A 19,549-nucleotide genomic window follows, 5' to 3' on the forward strand; every position below is an offset into this window, starting at 1 on the left:
TGTGAATATTGGTGCAGATGTCTTTTAAAGAGCTTGACAGAAAATCCCATCTGACTTCCACTTTTTCCCATTGGCCATCCCTTAACTCTAAAGAAGTTTGGAGTAAGTAGCCTTTTACCTGGGCCCATTTGCCATCCCAAATAATATATTTCTCAAACGAAAGGGAGAGAGGATCCTGAGTCAGCAACGAGCGGACCGTGCCACCCTGCTGAATAATCTGAGCCTCATCAAAATGCCTGCTTATTCCAAAGTAGTTCCACCTGCTCTCACGCCTGAACCTTCCTCCAAGACAGTTTGTCTCTGGGCCAAAGGACTATATTGCCAGAAAGCCCCTTCCTTAAAAGAGTGACATAACATGTTCAGGCCTTTATAACAATTCTGCTGTATGTTTTAGCATTTTCACATATCTGCTTTCTCATCTCCAGACCTGCATTGGCAATGACCTGTTTAACATCCCCTCTTGGAAATTCACCGGCATTTTAACTAACACATGAGAAAGGGTGATTTTCCTCCCATGCCTCTCACCCCCTACCAGCTCTTCCCTCTGACTTCTCTATTTCAAGTCAAATAGATTTTCTTTATATAACCTTAAAGAATCCTTAAAATGATGATTTATACTGTGAAGCTCCCAAAGAGAGGTATAGACTAGAACCCTTTTCGAATGTGTCTGTCCATGGAACCCTCTTCCTCTTTCATGGTTGAACTCTTGGGACAGGTATGCTGAGCAACATACTGTAAGGAAACAGCGAACATGCATGAAAACACATAATCATCACCAAATTCTTCTTACCTTTAGTCATTTCCAAGACACCTTGATTCTGCCTCCAGAAAGTCTCTCCTCTCTCTCGCTCTTTGATTTCTACAGCTACCATTCCACCTTTCCCAGTCTCACTTCTCCACCTGAGCTACGATGTTTGCTTTATTCATTCATGCCACAAACTCTCCACCAGTGGCGGTGTCGGGCCCTAGGGAGGCAACGGTGACCAAAGGAGCTGTGGCCCCTGTCCGCATGCTTCACTGGATTACAGGCCAATGGGCAGGGAGAGACAGACGTACATCAGATAATTCCACAAGTGTAAAACGACAAGTGTGAACAAGTGTGACAAGTGCGAGGGAGAGGAGCATGGTGCTATGTGGCTCTTTGGGAAGGCCCTGGAGGAGTGATGTTTGAACTGAGGCTGAGGGAGGCACTGGAATTAATTAGGCAGAAGGGAACCTCTGTGGCAGAGGCAGCCTGGTGAGGAAGGCTAACATGTGTCCCAAAGCTCCAGGACACGGAGAAAGGCTACAGTGAACATGAACAAAAGGAGGCTAAAGAGAGAGATGCAGCCTTGGTAAGAATTTCTATCTTTAGCCTCTAAGCCCAGGAGTGATTTATCACTGTGTCCATTTGGAAAAGTTGGCTTTGTCTGCCCATATGTGGGACTGCAGATAGGCAAGGCTGAATGCACACAAACCACATCATAGTTATCATAAGCATCCAGGTGAGTGATGGCAGTGGCATGGGCCAGAGAGGGTGACAGCTATGAAGAGATATGGACAGATCCCAGCGGTATTTAAGAGGTAAAATCAACAGAACATTGTATTGGATTGTATTAGGTTATCTGTGGCCTAGTCTTGTTCTAAGATATTTTAAATTCCTTGAAGACTGAAATTTGTGTTTTGCTTATTTCTTGGTTCCTCACACCTCATTGCAGACCTTGTATTTAGTAGGATAAAGCCATTAAGTTTGTTGAAATGATTTGCATTGAATTTTTGCCTACAGAGAATGAAGGTCTGGAAAATCCAACCCAAATAGGTACTTTTTGTTGCAAAAGGAGAAGAGCCAAGTCCCAGGCTGCCAGACAGTCCCTGAAGAGGGCACACTGAGAGGATACCACTGAGGAGCATGCCTGGGCCCAGCATGGGGACACAAAAGGCACCCTGTCTCTCCCTGCCCTCTGCCTGGTGGCACAGGCATAGAACCACTCTGTGGCAGGACCCCTGTAGAACCATACAGCTCCACCTGTTGTTGAAACCATAAGGGGGTTTCAGTCTAAGTCCAGTTGCTCATTGCACAAAGATCCAGTTATTGAGACAAGGAGGATTGCCAAGGAAGAAAGGAATTTTTAATAGGACAGAAGTCTTGTCGGGAGAACAAGAGAAGATGCATCAAATCCATCTGTCTGACTAAATCCACCGTTTCTGGGAAGCTACCTTTAGGCACAGTGGCGATGCCTGAAAATTGGGAAAAACAAAGAATCTGACAACTAATGGTCTAAGCTTTCAATTAATGCTGTAGTTGAACACTCAGTGAGTGTGATCCGCGTCTCTTGTGCAGTCTGGAAATAAGGAAATATTCTGCCCAGCCGTAAACAGAGTTGACTTCTGTGAGAGATGCTGAAAAAAGTTCTAGACTCAGGGGTCAATTGTTGCCATTTCTATCAATGCTAAAGTGATGCTGCATCAGAAACAAAGGCCTCCTTGTCCTCACAGTTCTCCTTCTTCACCCTAAGAAACATTAGTGTTCTGCCCAAACCTTCGTCACTTGCCCCACACCGTAATCACAGCCCAATCTGAAAATTTTCCGAAGTCCAATGCACACTTGCACCCAAGTGACACACTTAGAAATAGATAAACAATTTCTTTGAAACCCGACAATGCTGTCAACAACTGTGACGCCCTGTAAGTGATGAGACAGCACAGGAACGGGCTGGTTTGGGGAATTGTGAAATGGTAACTGGTCACAGGAGAAGAGGAGGAAAAGAGGATGCCCGCAGGGAATTGCTGCTAAGTCAGGGCTTTTTTTTCCCCCCCTTTTTTGCTTTGGCTCTGCATTTTCATTAGTTGCTGTCTGGATCTGAAAAGGTCATAGGCCTAATTATACCTATGGACACCACATAATAGCAGCATTGACGTGCTGCCCAGTGACCCAGCAGGGAGCCCCTCCCCACCAGCCTGAAAGCTCCCGAACCAATCAAGTCAAACAGTCCACGGAATACGGATGACATTAAGGAATTGTTGGGGTTTTTTAGGTGTGATAATGATATCGTGGGTGCTTTTAAAGCAGAGAAAGAGAGAGCATCATGGCTCTTAGTGATACCACAAAAGTGTTTACAGATGAAATAATGCGGTGTCTGGGATGTGCGTGGAGATAACCCTGCTGGGGTGGGGAGGGTTGGAGAATAGAGGCACATTCACCTCCTGTCGGTAACTGCCGACTCCCGGGGTAGGGGAGGGGGCTCTACTTGAGTGTGTTTGAAATTTCCGATGATAGAAAGTTTCAAAATATCGCAGGCATTTTCTTCTTTTTTTCAGAGGCCCTGGGCTTTGATACCCGGAAAACTGGGCTTTGATACCCAGAAACCCCCTTCCTGGAGGCTAGGAAAGCAACATAAATGTTGATGTTACTCCATGATCTTTCTGTTTCTAAAACATTCAGTGTTGAATTCTTTGCCTCCAAAGTGGGGAGGGGAGGCTAGGAATGAGGTGGAGACCCTCTCTCACTCCATAAAATATGAGTCCCATCCACATTTTTTCCTCACTTCTAATCACATATGCCCCACGGCCTGCCAGATGTTAACTAACTGATGAGTTTCAGGAGAATTTTTTAAATTCTACCACTGTCATCGTCAGGCACAGGGCGCAGTGGATAACGTACTCTAAGCAGGAACAAAGCTGAGATGCGGTTCTAAATCCTATGTTCAAAACAGCTTCCCCTCAGAAGCTATATCCACAATCTCTGTAGAAATATCCCTTATTTGGCATTTAAGGGTTTCCCTGCCCAGAAGTCTGGCTCTTGAGTCTCCTCTTAGAAGGTTTGGTTCATTTCTCAGCCCCCTTTTTCTCCTTCCCAAACAAGAGGCTGAAATCGCTCTTCTGGAATTTTCCTTCCCCTGCAGAGCAGCAGAACAACCTCCTTCAGAGCTCCTGCTACTGCCACTATTCAAGTAGGGCCCTGTCACCCTTTCTTCTCAGGTGTTCTCTCCAATCAGATCCAGCAAGAGCAAAAAGTATCAATTCAGCCCCTTCTGCATGCCCCAAACTATCCTGTGTCCTGGAAGAAAGAAGGGAGAGAGAGGGAGGAAGGGAGAGAGAAAGAGAGAGATGAAGGGGGTGAAGACAAAAAGAACAGAGGGTAAAGGGAGGAAAAGAAGGAAGACAAAATGAAAGAAAACAGTGACTTAGTAATAACAATCTTCCCTGTCTGTCAGACATGAGAATATATTTTTCCAAAAAATAACTTCCTCGGATTGACTAATACCAAAACGTCAAGAGGGAAAGAACTAAGCCTGACTTTTAAGATTCTGTTCTTCTTTTCCTCATTTTGCCCCCAGTTCCTTTGCATTCATCATCTGGACCTACTGTTTGGTGTAGGAGCATCTGTGCTGGATGAGCCAGTTGACTAAGCGGGCAACTAGAGAGTTTTAAAAGCCCTTTGTGTCAGCACAGGTAAGACACTAAAGGAAGCACTGCAGCCACCTCCAGTCACCCTGGAATGCTCTCCCAAATGAGCTGGACTCTGTGGCTTGTCAAGAAAAAAATTGAACATTACTGGCAAAGTTCTTCCTAAACCATGGATCCAGATGTCTGCTTGGAAATGTCCCCTGCGCTTGTTACAATTTAAAGTGTGGGGTTAAAAGATTTTGGCATGATTTATTTTTCACTTGGGTGTGTGGTAGAGTAGAGGGAAGGAGGCAGAAATTATGTGACAATTTAAAACATAACATTTTATTTGGCACTCCTTGGTGGGAACTCGAAATCAAATACAGTAGCAAAGTCATCTGTCAAGGACAACTTGCTCTGATGTCCAAAAGAATCTCCTTAAAAACCTATAAGTCATCAAGGTAAGAAATAAATGACATTTTCATTCCTCCCATTCTTCACGTCTTGGGGATATAAGACTCAAAGAGTGAGATCTTGAATTGTAAATCATGGTGCCTGGCTGCTAAATCTGAGACAAGGCCCATAGGTTGTTGCGCGTGTTTAGCATTGTTCATTTCTAGTCTTCTCTCTTCCGGCTCCCTCTCACCTCCCAGACCACTCAACCCCTGTAGGCTTGTTACTCGCCTTCATTCATCTTGGTAAGGATGACATAATGGGAAATTGTTAAGTCTTGAAGAAATTGCAAAGAAATGGGCAACTGAAAGATTAAACGTGGCCCTGCCCCCTTTCTTGAACTTGTGATAAAACTTGTGATAAATGGGGGTGTGGGGGGATGGAGGAATTGCATGAAACCAGTGAGTTTTTCTCAAACTGAAAAAATATGTTTTTTTGTGTTTTGTTTGGTTTTTGTGACTATGACTTGACATTGGCATCTGCTTGGGAGATCTTTAATAACCTACAACTAAGAAGATGAATTCCATTTTGTTAATGTTCCCTGAAGCTTAAAAAAAAAGTCAGGCTTGTATACACTTCCCTAGAGTACAGAAAGAAAATAAAGTTGCATTATTTTACATAACATCAGCACAAATGTGGCCTTTCGTCTTATCTAGAGTAGTGTTTGTGTGGGCATGTATGCATATGTGTATGTGTGTGCACATAGGTGGGGGCACATATGTATGAGTGTGTATTTGTGTATATGTGTGTATGTGTGAATGTGTGTGTGTGTATGTGTATGTGTGCATGTGTATGTGTGCATATGTGCCTATGTGTGTGAGTACACATGTGAACGTGTGTGTGTGTGTGTGTGTGTGTGTGTTAGGGGAACATAAAGGGAATAAGAAGTTGCATCACCCTGACCAGGATCCTGGCCTTTTCCAACGTGTGCAGCTGGAGCCCTTCTGCCCACAGTTTGAAGCTTCCACGTAGTCCTGGAGAGCTTCCCCCAGGGGCTGCCAGTGTGGGTCTCTGCTCCACGGAGTCCTGGACACGGTCAAGCACAGAATCCAGGAGGGGCTGTGGGGGGGTAGACGGGTAATTATCTCCTCCCACAGTGTCAAAGGGCACGCTGCATTTCCACCTCCCCAGGGGCACAAGGATGGTCAGCTGACTCCATCTGGAAACCTCTTTCTGCAGAAGGAAAAAAAAAATTGTTATTTTAGTCAAGAAACTGACACTTTGATTTGCATCGGTTCTGGCAGGAAACTGGCAGGAGAGTAAGTTTTTACAAATGAACAGTAGACGCCGTGGCCCTTAAAATGGCCTACAGCCACCAGTCACTGACAGCCTCTGCGTCTAAATGTGGCATCCCATGAGCAGGGGCCCTGCAGAAATTTTATTTTTACATGTGATTATTCAGGTCCTCTGAGAGTTGCGAGAGGTCACAGGGAGTCAAAACGGTGGGTGGAAAGAAATGGAAGTCATTTAAAATACAGATGAAACGGAAGCACAAGCTGGTAGATGAATGTGGAGTCACTCTCCAAGTCCAGTCTACAGGATCAGAGTGGCCAACAGGCCCCAAGGAAACAGCAGCACCTGGGCCCATCAACAGAGGTTCTTGTCTTCAAGACCAGGAAGACTCTGGACACCAGTCATCCTGTGTCTCGGGTCAAGGAGAAGAGTGTGTTCCTCTGCACCCCATACTCCCTTCTCTCCTTGCCCTAAATGCTCTCCGTGTCTTACTCACCAAGCTCACAAGAGACTGGCCAGCAATCCAAAATTCTATGCTATTACCTTATGATGACTGGACTTCTCATGTCAACCTCGTACATAGAGTCTTCTATTCCCAGCAGGAAAATCAAAATAGTAGCAGAAGCCAGCTTGGTGAGTAAAATTGCTGCCAAGTAGTTGGGCTTGGGGAATATTTTTATCAAGCTATTGTAGCTTGGGAAACCATCTTTCTCCTCTAAAGGAATTCATCTACTACCTGGGCTGGCATTGGTCTCTCTTTCCCTTGAGTTCACAGCCTGGGGACCTTCAGGTACACCACAGATCATCATGCTGAGAAAGAAGTCAGAAATTTGGAGTAGAAAATCTATGTAGGAAAAAAAATTCTTTCTCAGAACACCAAGTGAGACAAGAGTGTAGAGAACGATAACCTTGATAATGGTTAAGAGTTCATGCTCTGGATACAAAGCCAGACTTCACCACTCAGCAGCCGTGTGACCTTGATCTGGTTAGAAATCCTCTCCGAGCAAAAATCTCCTTACCTATAATATGTGGTAATAAAGCTGCTGGGAGGTTAAATGAGCTGTGAAGCAAAACACAGTGCCTGGCCCACGTATGTGAGCTAATACAATTATTGCATTTATCATCTCCTGTCTTCATTTGCCATTTTCACCTTATACATTCTCCAGCTTGCTTTAGATCTCTCTATTATGCAATGATCTCTATTTAAAAATATGGGTCCTGCTGACCCACCATATTGTCAGAAATTTTCTAATCAAAGGTAAAAATAAATAGTCAATTGGAGCTGGGGACGTGGTGGCTCACGCCTGTAATCCCAACACTTTGGGAGGCCAAGGCAGGAGGACTGCTTGAGGCCAGGAGTTGGAGAGCAGCCTGAGCAGGAGTGAAACCCTCATTGCTACAAAAAATAGAAAAGTCAGTGGGGTGTGGTGGTGCACACCTGTAGTCCCAGCTATTTGGGAGGCTGAGGTGGGAGGATCACTTGAGCCCAGGAATTTGAGGTTGCAATGAACTACGGTGATGCCACTGCACTCCAGCCTGGGAGACAGAGGGAGACCCTGTCTCAAAAAAAAAAAAAAAAAAAAAAAGTCAATTGGAAAGTAGAGAAGAAACCTACTTTAACACAGTATTCCTTTTTTTCTGGAAGAGGAAGGCTGTGACTGCTCTGCCCACTTGGCCAGTGCCCGGGAGACTTTGAGTGTCTCACCCTGGGGCATGGAGGTCACAGAATGCTATCTTCTGAGTAGGGCCTCTGTCCCTGGCAGAAGCAAGGGCATGTGACCCTGCCTGTCATCACCTAGGCCCCCCATTACTCCTGAGAAGACCATACATATTTGGTTCCACCATTCCCCCATCCTCCGCCACCTCTGCCAACTCAGAACAGGGAGAACAAAACATTCCTCGGCTTTCTCCAAGTCCAGAGTAATCTTATTCAAAGGAGCATTCTTTCCAAAGGAACTATATTCATTTCGGTACCTCTATGCATTTTTTGATATCTTTACTATTTAGTGTCCAAGACCCTGTAAGCCATGTGCTCCGGGGATAGAATTATTTTGAGTAATGACGTATTCTTCAGCTGCAGATGAGCACACGTATAGCCCCTAAGGGAACTCAGGAGGAAATGAATATGAAAACAGAAACAGAAACCAGAATCTCTTTTATCACAAACAAAATAGATACATTATGACCAACATGTAACTTATTACTACCTTTCCCTTGGTTCCATAAAATAAAAATCTTCATACCCTTCCAAATCTCATGTTGAAATTTGATCCCCAATGTTGGATGTGGGGCCTCGTTGGAGGTGTTTGGATCATGGAGTCAGATGTCTTATGAATGGCTTGATGCCATCCCCTTGGTGATGAGCGGGTTTTCCCTCTATTAGTTTACGCCAGAGTTGGTCGTTTAAAAGGAGCATAGCAGCCCCTGCCCTTCCTCCCTCTCTCGCTATGTGACACGCCAGCTCCTTCTGCCTTCTGCCATGAGTGGAAGCTCCCTGAAGCCCTCCCCAGACGCAGATGCTGGCACCATACCTCTAGTACGCCTGCAGAACCATGGGCCAAATAAACCTCTTTTCTTTATAAATTACCCAGCTTCGGCTATTTCCTTTGCAGCAATGAAAACAAACTAATGCACCCTCTAACCGAAAATTCCACTTAAAAATTTGGTACTTATAAAGCTATTCATTGTAGTATTGTTTCTAATGATAAAAAATTGGAAGAACTCTAAGTAAATTACAATAAACTACTATACACCTATATTTTAGAATACCATCTAACAGTCTAAAAAATGATATAGATCCTCATGTAATGATTTGGAAAGGCCTCTAAGACATATTCATGGGAAAAAAGCAAGTTTCTAAGCAAATACAACCGCATGAATGTTAAAATATATACACACAGACACCAAACAAAAACAAAATAGATTTTTCCATATGTAAATATATACAAATAAATGTAAATGTGTAGAGGAAAAGGTGGAGAATGGTCTGAGTCAGTGGAAAGAGGGGAATAGCACAATTTGGCAGGAGGGCTTGGATTTTCTTGTATTGTTTGAATATTCTACAATAAGAATGCATTCATGAATTACTGCCATATTTAAATATGAATTTATGTTTAAAAGAGTTCTTAGGAAATTCAATGAAATAGTATATAACCTCAATTAGATGAAAATAATATGTTTGTCTGCAATGTCACTTTATAGCAGGAGAATTCTCTTGGCATTTACCAGGCATTGCAACAATGAAGAGACCATTTTGTCTGGCATAGAAGGCAAAGGTTTAAGGGAATCAGAGGGTTACATATTTTAATAAAATTAGTTTTAATCATCTGGTGAAATTAATGATAATCCATCACCTGTTGAAAGCCACAAATCATTTACTAAATTTGAACCTACCTACCACACAGGCAAAGATTAATTTGCCAAGCCCAACAGTGATTCAACCTAAATCACTGCTCTCCTACTAACAATGCCTTTACTGGATAATTTTCCAGTTCTCTTATGTTTATAAAATGGAAACAAGGAACATAACACATCTCACACAGCAGGGTAGCCAACGTGCAGTGAGGAAGATGAACACTTCACATAAGGTTTTCATAAACTCTGAACTGTTCCGCCCATATCCTGTTGTGGAATACAATAAAAATATGATTAAAGCTATAAACATGGAGGTAACTGTTGAATTATAAAGTTTATATTGGTTAGCTTATTTTTCATCCATTCAGCTCCAAAATCTCATGTAATTTCAAAAATAACACTTCTTGATAAATAAAATGATAAACAGACATTCTGTATCAAGTTCACACCAAAGTCTGAAAGATAAAAATTTAAGCTTTGTCACCCTCCTACCTTACTGCCCCTCAAAATGGCAAGGGGCGAAGAAGCATCACTTATGTGATGGGTAACATACTTTTGAAACTCATTTCCCCAAAACATTGTCAAGAAAAGGACACAATGGACGTTATTGTTTTCATTATTTCCAAAGCATTTTAACATCTATTATGTGGTTGCTACAAAAAACCCTATGAAATGGGGAAGCTGATAAAATGTCAGTTTCCTAATTAGAAAAGGATACTTAATTCTCCAAAGATGACATGACTGGTCATTTAGTCAAGTTTTATAGAAAAGACCTCTTGCTTAGGGTGGGCCTTCAAAGTTTCCTGGAGAGGAGTGGACCAATTTCCCCAGTCTGAGCTGTCCTTTTTGTTTTGCAGGTCAGGCTTGCTCTGCAGCTTCAAGTTGTATTGAAATATTTCCAGCAAACAAACGGCCTGTAATGTTTCTATCCAAATCATTTCAAGGTCAAAATATGCCGGCATCAGAAGCCCATTGGAGAATGGACACTGCCTGCTCTCTTCTTTCAGACCCATGTGCTACCCACAGGATCGCTAGATAAAAATTTTAATAAGTCGCAGAATAAGCAGCAACTTACCTTTATTGATTAGTCTTTCAAACTTTTCCACTAAGATGACAATCTGCATCCCTATTATTAGAATAATGCTTCTCCAAGTCTCCCAGACCCTAGAAATGAGAGCTTCCTGATTCTGGAGTAGACTATAGTTATCTCACAACATCACCCTTCGTACCATTCAGCAGATACTTTTCCTTCCCTGGAGAAAAGACTCCCACAAATGACTTGAGGCTGTTATTGCAGGATCAATGACCTGAATATATGGGAGTAAAACTCCCCAGAGAATTGGATTCAAGAGACTTGGAGCTTCCCAGGAATCTGAAAGAAATGGCATTTAGGTTTTCATGGCCCACTAGAGCCGGTTAAAAGGTCAGAAATAAAAGGTTATTGACCTGAGAGATTTTCTTGAGAGGAGGAGGCACCAGGGCTGCAGCCCCTGGGTCCCTCCAACTCAGGGATCGTAAAGGAGCTCACAGGTCACTGACTCCAGAGAAAATGAAAGTGGGGAAACAACGGGAAAATCCACTTCGAGTTTTATTTGATTTTTATTGAAGTTACTAGTTTCTGCTTTCAGAAAGAATATACTAGCTCTGGGATAAGTTGTACCGGTTTGTCTTGGGTTTTATAATCTCAATTCATATTCCTTTAATAATTCCTGCACTGGGACTTCCTGAGGTCCACACAAGTTTGGTTCCGGGTCTCCGAGTAAGTACAGAACTACATAATTGGCTGTTTCACGATTTTCTCTTAAAAATTACCCCCATTGACTTGCAACCAGGAAACAGCAGACATAAAATCCTCCTTAGCTTTGATCAAGACAAAATGCCGGTCATCTGAAACAGTATTTGACAAAGTGGATGTCCAACAGGAAGTAAACTATACACTGGGCCATGAAATTGGAGAAAAGGAGAAAAGGGAAAGTTCACTGATCAAAAAGCTGTCACAGCAACTAAGAGGAAACATCTCCAGACGTGACACGAGACACCCTTTTGGAAAGATTAAGCCTGTGGACAGCGCGGTCGTATATCTCCTTAGCATGTTTGAAAAGCGCTCAGGAGCCTGTGAAAGTGCCACTTTCCCTCAGAATCTACAACCTGGAAATGCCCTGTTCTGGGCAACTTATTACACCCAGCCTGAGCCATTAAAGCGCGGCTTCATACACTTCTTGGAGTTTGACACTGGTCGAGCTTGTTTTTCTGGTCCCCTGGGGCAAAAAAAAAAAAAAAAAAAAAAAAAAACAAGCAATAGCCAACAGTAATTTTAAAATGTCCTTTCCTCTCCCAAACTTCTCCCCCTCCCAGACACGTTGCAATACCTGAGCTCCTGTTCAGAAGAGAAATTCGAAAGATTTGACCCAGCTCAGCAGCCAACACCTCTCCGTGCAACCACGGGCCGTTGGTTGTGGACGGTTGACCACCAGCGACTGGCTGAGACTGGAGAGAGCCTTGCACAGGCCTCTGAGCAGCCCTTACATGGGAACAACGGGGGCTGAATGAGGCCTGAATCAAGGGACTTGTTAAGACATTTCCGTCTGTCATTGGTCTCAAACCTTACAGGCCCCTGTACCTTTTGATGGTTTCTGATCAGTGCTATATGTCCAGGGGGCAAAAAGTAAATCTGTTGTTTGTATAGCACTACACCAAGGTATAACTGTCAAGTAAGTGTAACTCCTGCAGCAACACATCTAGGAGACTTTGTGAGACAAAAGTTGACTACTGTGTGTGTTCGTGGTATTCTCTTTTTCTCCTACAGGCTTGAAAAGAAGCGGTCTTTGCTCACCTAGCTCTGGTCCCTGCACTTGTGTGGTACAGAGTCAGGGAAATGGACAGAGACCTGGAGAGCACATGGAATTGAAGAGACAGGAAACAAGAGAAGAAAGGGGTTGGACCAGCTGGAGGAGGGGGAGCTTTTGTTTGTTAGGGTTTGGGTTGTTTATTGGTTGGGAATTAAGAGTGCAGGAGGGGGGGGGGGGCGTGGTGGCTCAGGCCTGTAATCCTAGCACTCTGGAAGGCTGAGGCAGGTGGATCATTTGAACTCAGGAGTTTGAGATCGGCCTGAGCAAGAGCGAGACCCCGTCTCTACTAAAAAATAGAAGGAAATTAGCTGGACAAGTAAAAATATATATACAAAAAAATAAGCCGGGCATGGTGGCGCATGCCTGTAGTCCCAGCTACTTGGGAGGCTGAGGCAGAAGGATTGCTTGAGCCCAGGAGTTTGAGGTTGCTGTGAGCTAGGCTGAAGCTATGGCACTCTAGCCTGGGCAACAGAGCGAGACTCTGTCTCAAAAAAAAGAAAAAGAAAAAGAAAAAAAAAAGAGTGCAGGAGGGAAAGCGCTGGGGAAGGGCACCTCCTTTCTGTAAAGAGCCCCCTAAGAGTGGCTGAAATGGGAAGATAAGATTTTGAAGATAATTTGGTATAAACTAAAGGTGTATTTCCTTCTCTCCTTTTGTGGTTTCCCTAGACACAAGTTGACACAAGTTAACACAAGTTGACACAAGTTAACACAAGTTAAAGATGGTGTTAGTATTAGTTACATTTTTCTATTGAACAATGGTTTCTTTAAAACACCTTGAGACTGGGTCACATGGGTCCCAGTCATAATGAAGTCTTTGAAACTAGTAGTGTCATGAGGAAACTCAAATAGCATCCTATAGTCATCGCTGATTAGAGCTCAGCAAAGACTCATTTTGCCAACATTGACCATTCTTATCTGCTGATAAGAATGACACCTACATGACTACTGTCCCTTGATGTTCTTGAAAGATGAAAGAATACCAGACTAGCGCTGACCGTATCATTATATTGATAAATGTGTTCAATCAACCAGATGTCTGCCTCTGAGTAAACAACAGATCTAGATGCTTAACTGGAATTTTCATTTCATCTGGAGGTTTGCTGTCAGGGAGATATGGTCATTGACTCTTTCAACTGTCAAAACTCTAGTGGATTGGGTGCAAGGCATGCTGCTGCCTCAGCAGAGAAATAAGCTAAGAATAAGGGGACTATAAAGATGATGATGCAGATGGGATTCAGGATACACTGCCCCAAAAATGATGTCAGTATTAGCTATATTTTTCTATAGCTAGTACTCAGAGCTGTATATGGAGTATTTGACACCTTGAGTGAATTATTTTTTCATATCCTCCCACAGGACAAGATTAGTTTTAGTAATAGACCTGAAATAAACCTAATAATAATGGTCACAAAAGAAATACAGTGAAAATCTTCTTTTATTGAACTACCTATGTATAATTGTTAATATAATTATAATATAATAATAATGATAAATAATAAAATACATGTTCAAGTATATAAAAGAAAAAACTAATGTATTAATACTTTATAATTTACACTTATGTAATTTTTTTGAAAAGAGAAAGAACTCATGGGTACATATTTGTCTGTTATAGTAATGAATCTCACAATTCACATTGTTTCACTGTTTAAAATTTGAAACACACACAGACTCCAAGTGATCATGTTGACAATCACTATGCTATCATTTTTATTTTGAATCCACAGTTTAAATGCAGAAATATCTGGTACCATGGGGGTGGAGAGACAAACCCTAAGCAAGCTCAAATGATTCGGAATCATTACAAACGTGAGTCTGAGTCCACTTGTGTGTTGAGGGCCAACTGTGTAACCAGGAGTCCTCAGAATTAAGTTCCATGAAAACTACAACCTGTATTAAAGGACAATGATAAGAATGTGCTCACATGTAAGCTTACATGTAAGTGTATTGTAATTATTAAAAGTCAATTGTTTAGAACTTAGACCAGGGGTGGGGAACCTGTAGCCTTAAGGCCACATGTGGCCTTCTAGGTCCTTAAGTGCAGCCTTTTGACTGAATCTAAATTTTACAGAACAAATCCTTTTATTTTTATTAATACATTTTTGTTCATCTTTTATATTTTTATTTTATTTTTTAAATGAATGTATTTAAAATGCCAAGGAATAAAGTAAGTTTCAACGAAATAATCCTCCCACTCAATTAGACTGGCACAATTAGAACATGAATCAGCCATAAGGGCTAAATTGACAGCTGCTATGCTCATGATTTAGTTCTAACTTCCCCCACCTGACTGGTGCCACTACCGCACGAGGTTAGCTGGCGAGAGTTTATGGAGTCGAGGACACCATTCTGTTATCAGCTTTTAACAAGGATGCACTGTGTTTCTGTTTGAAGTAGAATTTGTGAATAGTTGCACAGCTCAACAGTATTTTTTAATTTTGTCTGCTTAACAGCCCATCATGTCAAAGAAGACCAAGAGAACGCTGAAGGACAAAAACATTTTTTAATAAGGATTGGGAATTGCAATATTATCTTGTTTCTGCTAAAGATAAGATGATTTGCTTGCTTTGTGATACTGCAATATCAACATTAAAGAAATTCAATGCTCATCATCATTATAACACTCATAAGGACCGAAAATATTTTAAATTAGAGGGAGAGGCATGAAAGGTTGTATTGCAGAAATTAAAAGATGAAAAGCAAAAGCAAAGACAATTCTTTCAAACATCAATAAGACCTGGCAATAATGCCACTGAACCAACTTATAAAGTAGCTTACATACTTGGGGAAAAAAGGAAGCCATTCAGTGATGTATACATTGTGAAAGAATGCATTGTCGAAGTTGTAGGATGCTTAGACACCGATAATGTTTCAATGTACAAATAACTGCCTCTTTCAAGGAGAACCATAACTGATTGGCAGCATGAATCAGCCTTCAACTTAACGGAACAACTTCATGCAATACTTCAAAAGGAAAATATATATCATTCAATCACTGTGGATGAATCAACTGATATTACTGACTCAGCACAGGTTTTACACTTCATTCGGGTCATACTAGAAGGTTTTCTTTGTTACCAAGAGTTACTCGCATTGGGCATTCTTGCAAACAGAATACGAGGAATTGATATCTTCAACAACTTTCAAGATAAATGTCATGCAGTTGGACTGAATTTGGTAAATTTAGTGAGCATATATATGTACAAATGGTGCACCTTCCGTTATAGGAAAACATGAAGGATTTATTGCACAGATTTTAAAAAAGCATAACAGATCCAGATGCTCTCATTTCTTTTCATTGTATCTTGCATCAGCAAAATCTCTGTGCTAAAGCTACTATATTAAGTGACACTTTGCAATAAGTCACAAATATTGTTAACTATATTCATGCAAATGCAACACAGCATTGTCAGTTTCATAACATGCTAAAGTAGAAGGATGAGAGTCAGAGTGAATTTGCCATATCATTCTCAAGTATGTTGGCTATCACAGGGACAGGTGTTAGCCAAAATTTTATCTCTGTGAGAACAGATAGTTAACTTTTATGGAGAATAGAATCAGCAATGTGAATTATTGAAAGAAGATTTCTAGAAGAATGCAGCATTTCTGTGTGATTCCATGTCACATCAGAATGACTTGAATATTTCTTTGCAAGGTAAAACTAAGTCTATATATGATATATGACAAAAAATCCAAGCATTTCAAAAAAAGCTATCTCTTTTCAAAACACTTCTTGAAAAGGAAATTTTGGATGAACATTTTCTCGAGTTAGCAAAGGTCATTGGTGAGCAGGATGATGTATGTGAATCATTTGAAAAATACGTAGCTGTTATAGACCTATTAATTGGAGAATATAATGAAAGGTTCACTGACTTTGAGAATCATGACATCACACTCAAGTTAGCATCTCAGCCTCACCTAGTTGATATCACCAAGGCACCTAAAGAACTGCAGATTGCATTAATTGAACTCTCAGTAGATGACATTTTAAAGTTATTGGTTGATGCTAAGAAAGATCCAATTGAAATATGGAAAAATGCAGTAGAATACTCACACCTTCGGCAACATGCCCGAAAAATGTTTTCTTGCTTTTCAACCATTTATTGCTGCGAATCTACATTCTCCTACCTAACCCAAATCAAGACGCCCTTAAGATCACAAATGACTATACCCATCTAGAGAATCAATTGAAACTGCAGACCTTCATGCTGCAACCAAATATTCAAATGCTTTCCAACAAAAAGCAGACCCAACAAAGTCATTAAAAGGTTAGTTAGCTTTGAAATTAATAAATAGTTTTCATTTTTTGAAATTTGTAAGTGCATAGTAGTTAGATTTTTACAAAAAATGTACATTTTTAAGTATATCTAATTGAATTTTCTTCACTGTGGCATTATTTGATTACAGCTAAATTAATGCATCCTTCCAACATGAAAAGATCCCCCACCCGGACTTAGACCAACAAAAGATTTTAGAGGGGGAGAAGGGTTTTGTCACCGACATTGTTGAGGATGGCCAGCACATGGTGATAATAAAAGAGAGACCAACTTTTAGTTCCTTTTAGTGTTGTTTTTAAAAATCTCAACAGACAATGCACCCCCTTATTTTATACATGTTGGGAGACCTGCTCCCACAGCTCTGCCCTGAAAATGCTACTGTCCAGCCTCCTTCTGGGTCAAGGTTGTCTGTGTTGATGAAGGGTGCACAACAGGAAAACTTCCACCTGGCTTCAAGATGGAGGAAATGGAGTTGAAATCAGAAACTGGTTGTACACAATGGGCACTGGGAAGGCTACAGCTCACAGGGCGCTCAGCACTGACTCTGCATCTTACCTGCTCATAAGAATTGGGTGTTTAATTTTCTGTCAGGTTTGTTCCTGATGGTTCAGGACCAGCTGGGTGGGTCATTTCTTTGATCTCTGCAATTGAGTCGGGCTGGAGCAGGTAGGTGCCGGCTTGAAATGGTCTTTCAGGAAATGTTTTATCAATATCAGATGATGATTGGAAACCTGTCAAAGCTCTTCCAACCAAACATGTTCACATTACTACTCCAAAGTTATAATTATTTATAAAGTGAATGTTAATTTTAGAAAATTCTCAACTGTCTTCTTCACTAAAGAATTGAAGAAACAAAAAGGATAAATAAAAAGATGCTATCGCCAACCATTTCTTTTGCTACCTTTCCCTGGGTTTCTGATGTGGCCACTTTCGAAAAACATTCACAAATTTCCCAAGTTATGATATGACTATAGTACTTCAAAAATCACTTGCTCAGTGGGTTCCTGTGCAAACCTTGATTATTAATTATTATAACCACTATTTATTGAGCATTTACTATGTTCCAGCACTGTGTTAAGCTATATCTATAAAATTAATAATAGCAAGTGGTCTTTGGTGCAGATTTAAAAGAGGGAGGTCCCCATCACAAATAGGAACAACACGCAGACAGAGACTAGCTCAAAGGAATTAGTTATAGCCCAGCTGATGGATATAATCACACCAAGGTATGTCAGAGTCAGGAAATACCACAAGGTTGAGAAGATTACAAAGGACGGAGATGACTATAATTACTTACTTTTAACTGAATAGTATAATTGAATCACATAATTCATTTCCCTTATTTAAATTCCTGGCTTAGGCTCTTTGAGTATTACAAGTCATACTGTACTTCACTGTTCGCTAATCAAAGATTGCTGGGGGGCCATGGGGCATGGCATTCAATGTGGCCCACCCCACCCTCCAAATGTTCTATGACATATGAAGGCTCTGACATTGCAAACTGGAATAAGGACAAGCCTTCAACTTCTCTGGAATGTTAAGAATTTTAGGAAAACAACTGGAAAAGCAGCCTTTCTTAGGATGATGTACTTAAACAGGGTCCTTTAAGCGAAAGAACACAGGATTTGGCAATAGGAGGTCTGCATTTGAGTCTCCATTCACACCTTGGACTTAGGCAAGGTCCCAGCCTCTCAGGTTCCTGTCTGTGCAGTAGGGATCGTGACACTGTCCTGCTTGTCTATCGGGGAACTCGTGAGGCTTACCAGAGATGATGCATGGGAGGGCGCTTGTGGTGGGCCCTGGCACTGACAAAAGGAAGAGGTCATCATTAATACATGCATCCCACCCCCCATGCCAAGCGCACCCTTGTGACCACAGGTTTTCTGAGCAATAGATAATATTAAATTTAATAGTTAAATTCAAAATACCTTTTATTGCAACAATTATTTCAGGCAAAACAATCTGCTTGATTTTCTTTAAGTCATCCTTTGTGAGAAATGGTTTAGTCATTTTGCTGTCATCCAATCTGCTTTTAATCTTTCTGTCCTATTCCACTGGGCCAAACAGAACTGGGAGAATTAGGCAAGCCATGGAGGGCTGGGCCGGACCCTAGCTTTGTTTCAGTTCCACAGAGGGCTGGAGAATGACGCAGGTTTTAGGGTAGAGAGGGTGGGAACGAAGGAAAGCAAGGGAGGGAGGGTATTTCCAGCTCTGAGAAAATATCCCTGGCCAGGAAACAAAGACTCCCGGGCCTCAGATTCCAGAAAGTCCTCAGTACAGTGACAGCCTGAGCCCGCAATCACCCCAGCCTTCAGCTGTTCTGCTCTTTGACGAGAGCCCAGTTGGAAAGCCCACCCTTTAGGCCACAGGACTTGGTGCATTTTGCTGCAGCCCACGGCCTGGAGGACAGTAGCAACATCAGAAGAGCACATAGGTGTGGCAAGGCTGGCTGCGAGTATTCGTTAGATTAGAAAGCAGTTGGCTCACCCTGCCAACCACGCAGGCTGTCTTTCTGTTTGGGTGTCTGTGTGCCTTGACGTTTTGTGCTCATTTGTTTGTGTGGCTGTAGGGGGACCAGTGGTGGCAGGGGACGGGGCAGGGGGTCTCTCAATAGATTATTTCTAATCATCTGCAATCATTCCTCGGTATCTTTGGGGGATTGGTTCCAGGACGCCCCATAGATACCAAAATTCGTGGATGCTCAAGTCCCTGATATAAAATGGCTTAGTATTTGCATATAAGGTATACACATCCTCCTATATACTTTAAATCATCTCCAGATTGCTTATAATACCTAATACAGTGTAAATGCTATGTAAATAATTGTTAAACTGTATTGCTTAGGGAATAATGACAAGGAAAAAAAGCCTGTACCTCTTCAGTGCAGGTGTAATTTTTTTTAACGTTTTTGATCCATGATAGTTGGATCCTTGGATGCAGAACGCATGAATACAGAGGAACGACTGTGTTGCAAACAATAGATTATTTCAAATGATCTATTTTTAGTATAAAATTAAC

The sequence above is a fragment of the Eulemur rufifrons genome, chromosome 17 (genome assembly GCF_041146395.1).
Source record: "Eulemur rufifrons isolate Redbay chromosome 17, OSU_ERuf_1, whole genome shotgun sequence".
NCBI lineage: Eukaryota > Metazoa > Chordata > Mammalia > Primates > Lemuridae > Eulemur > Eulemur rufifrons.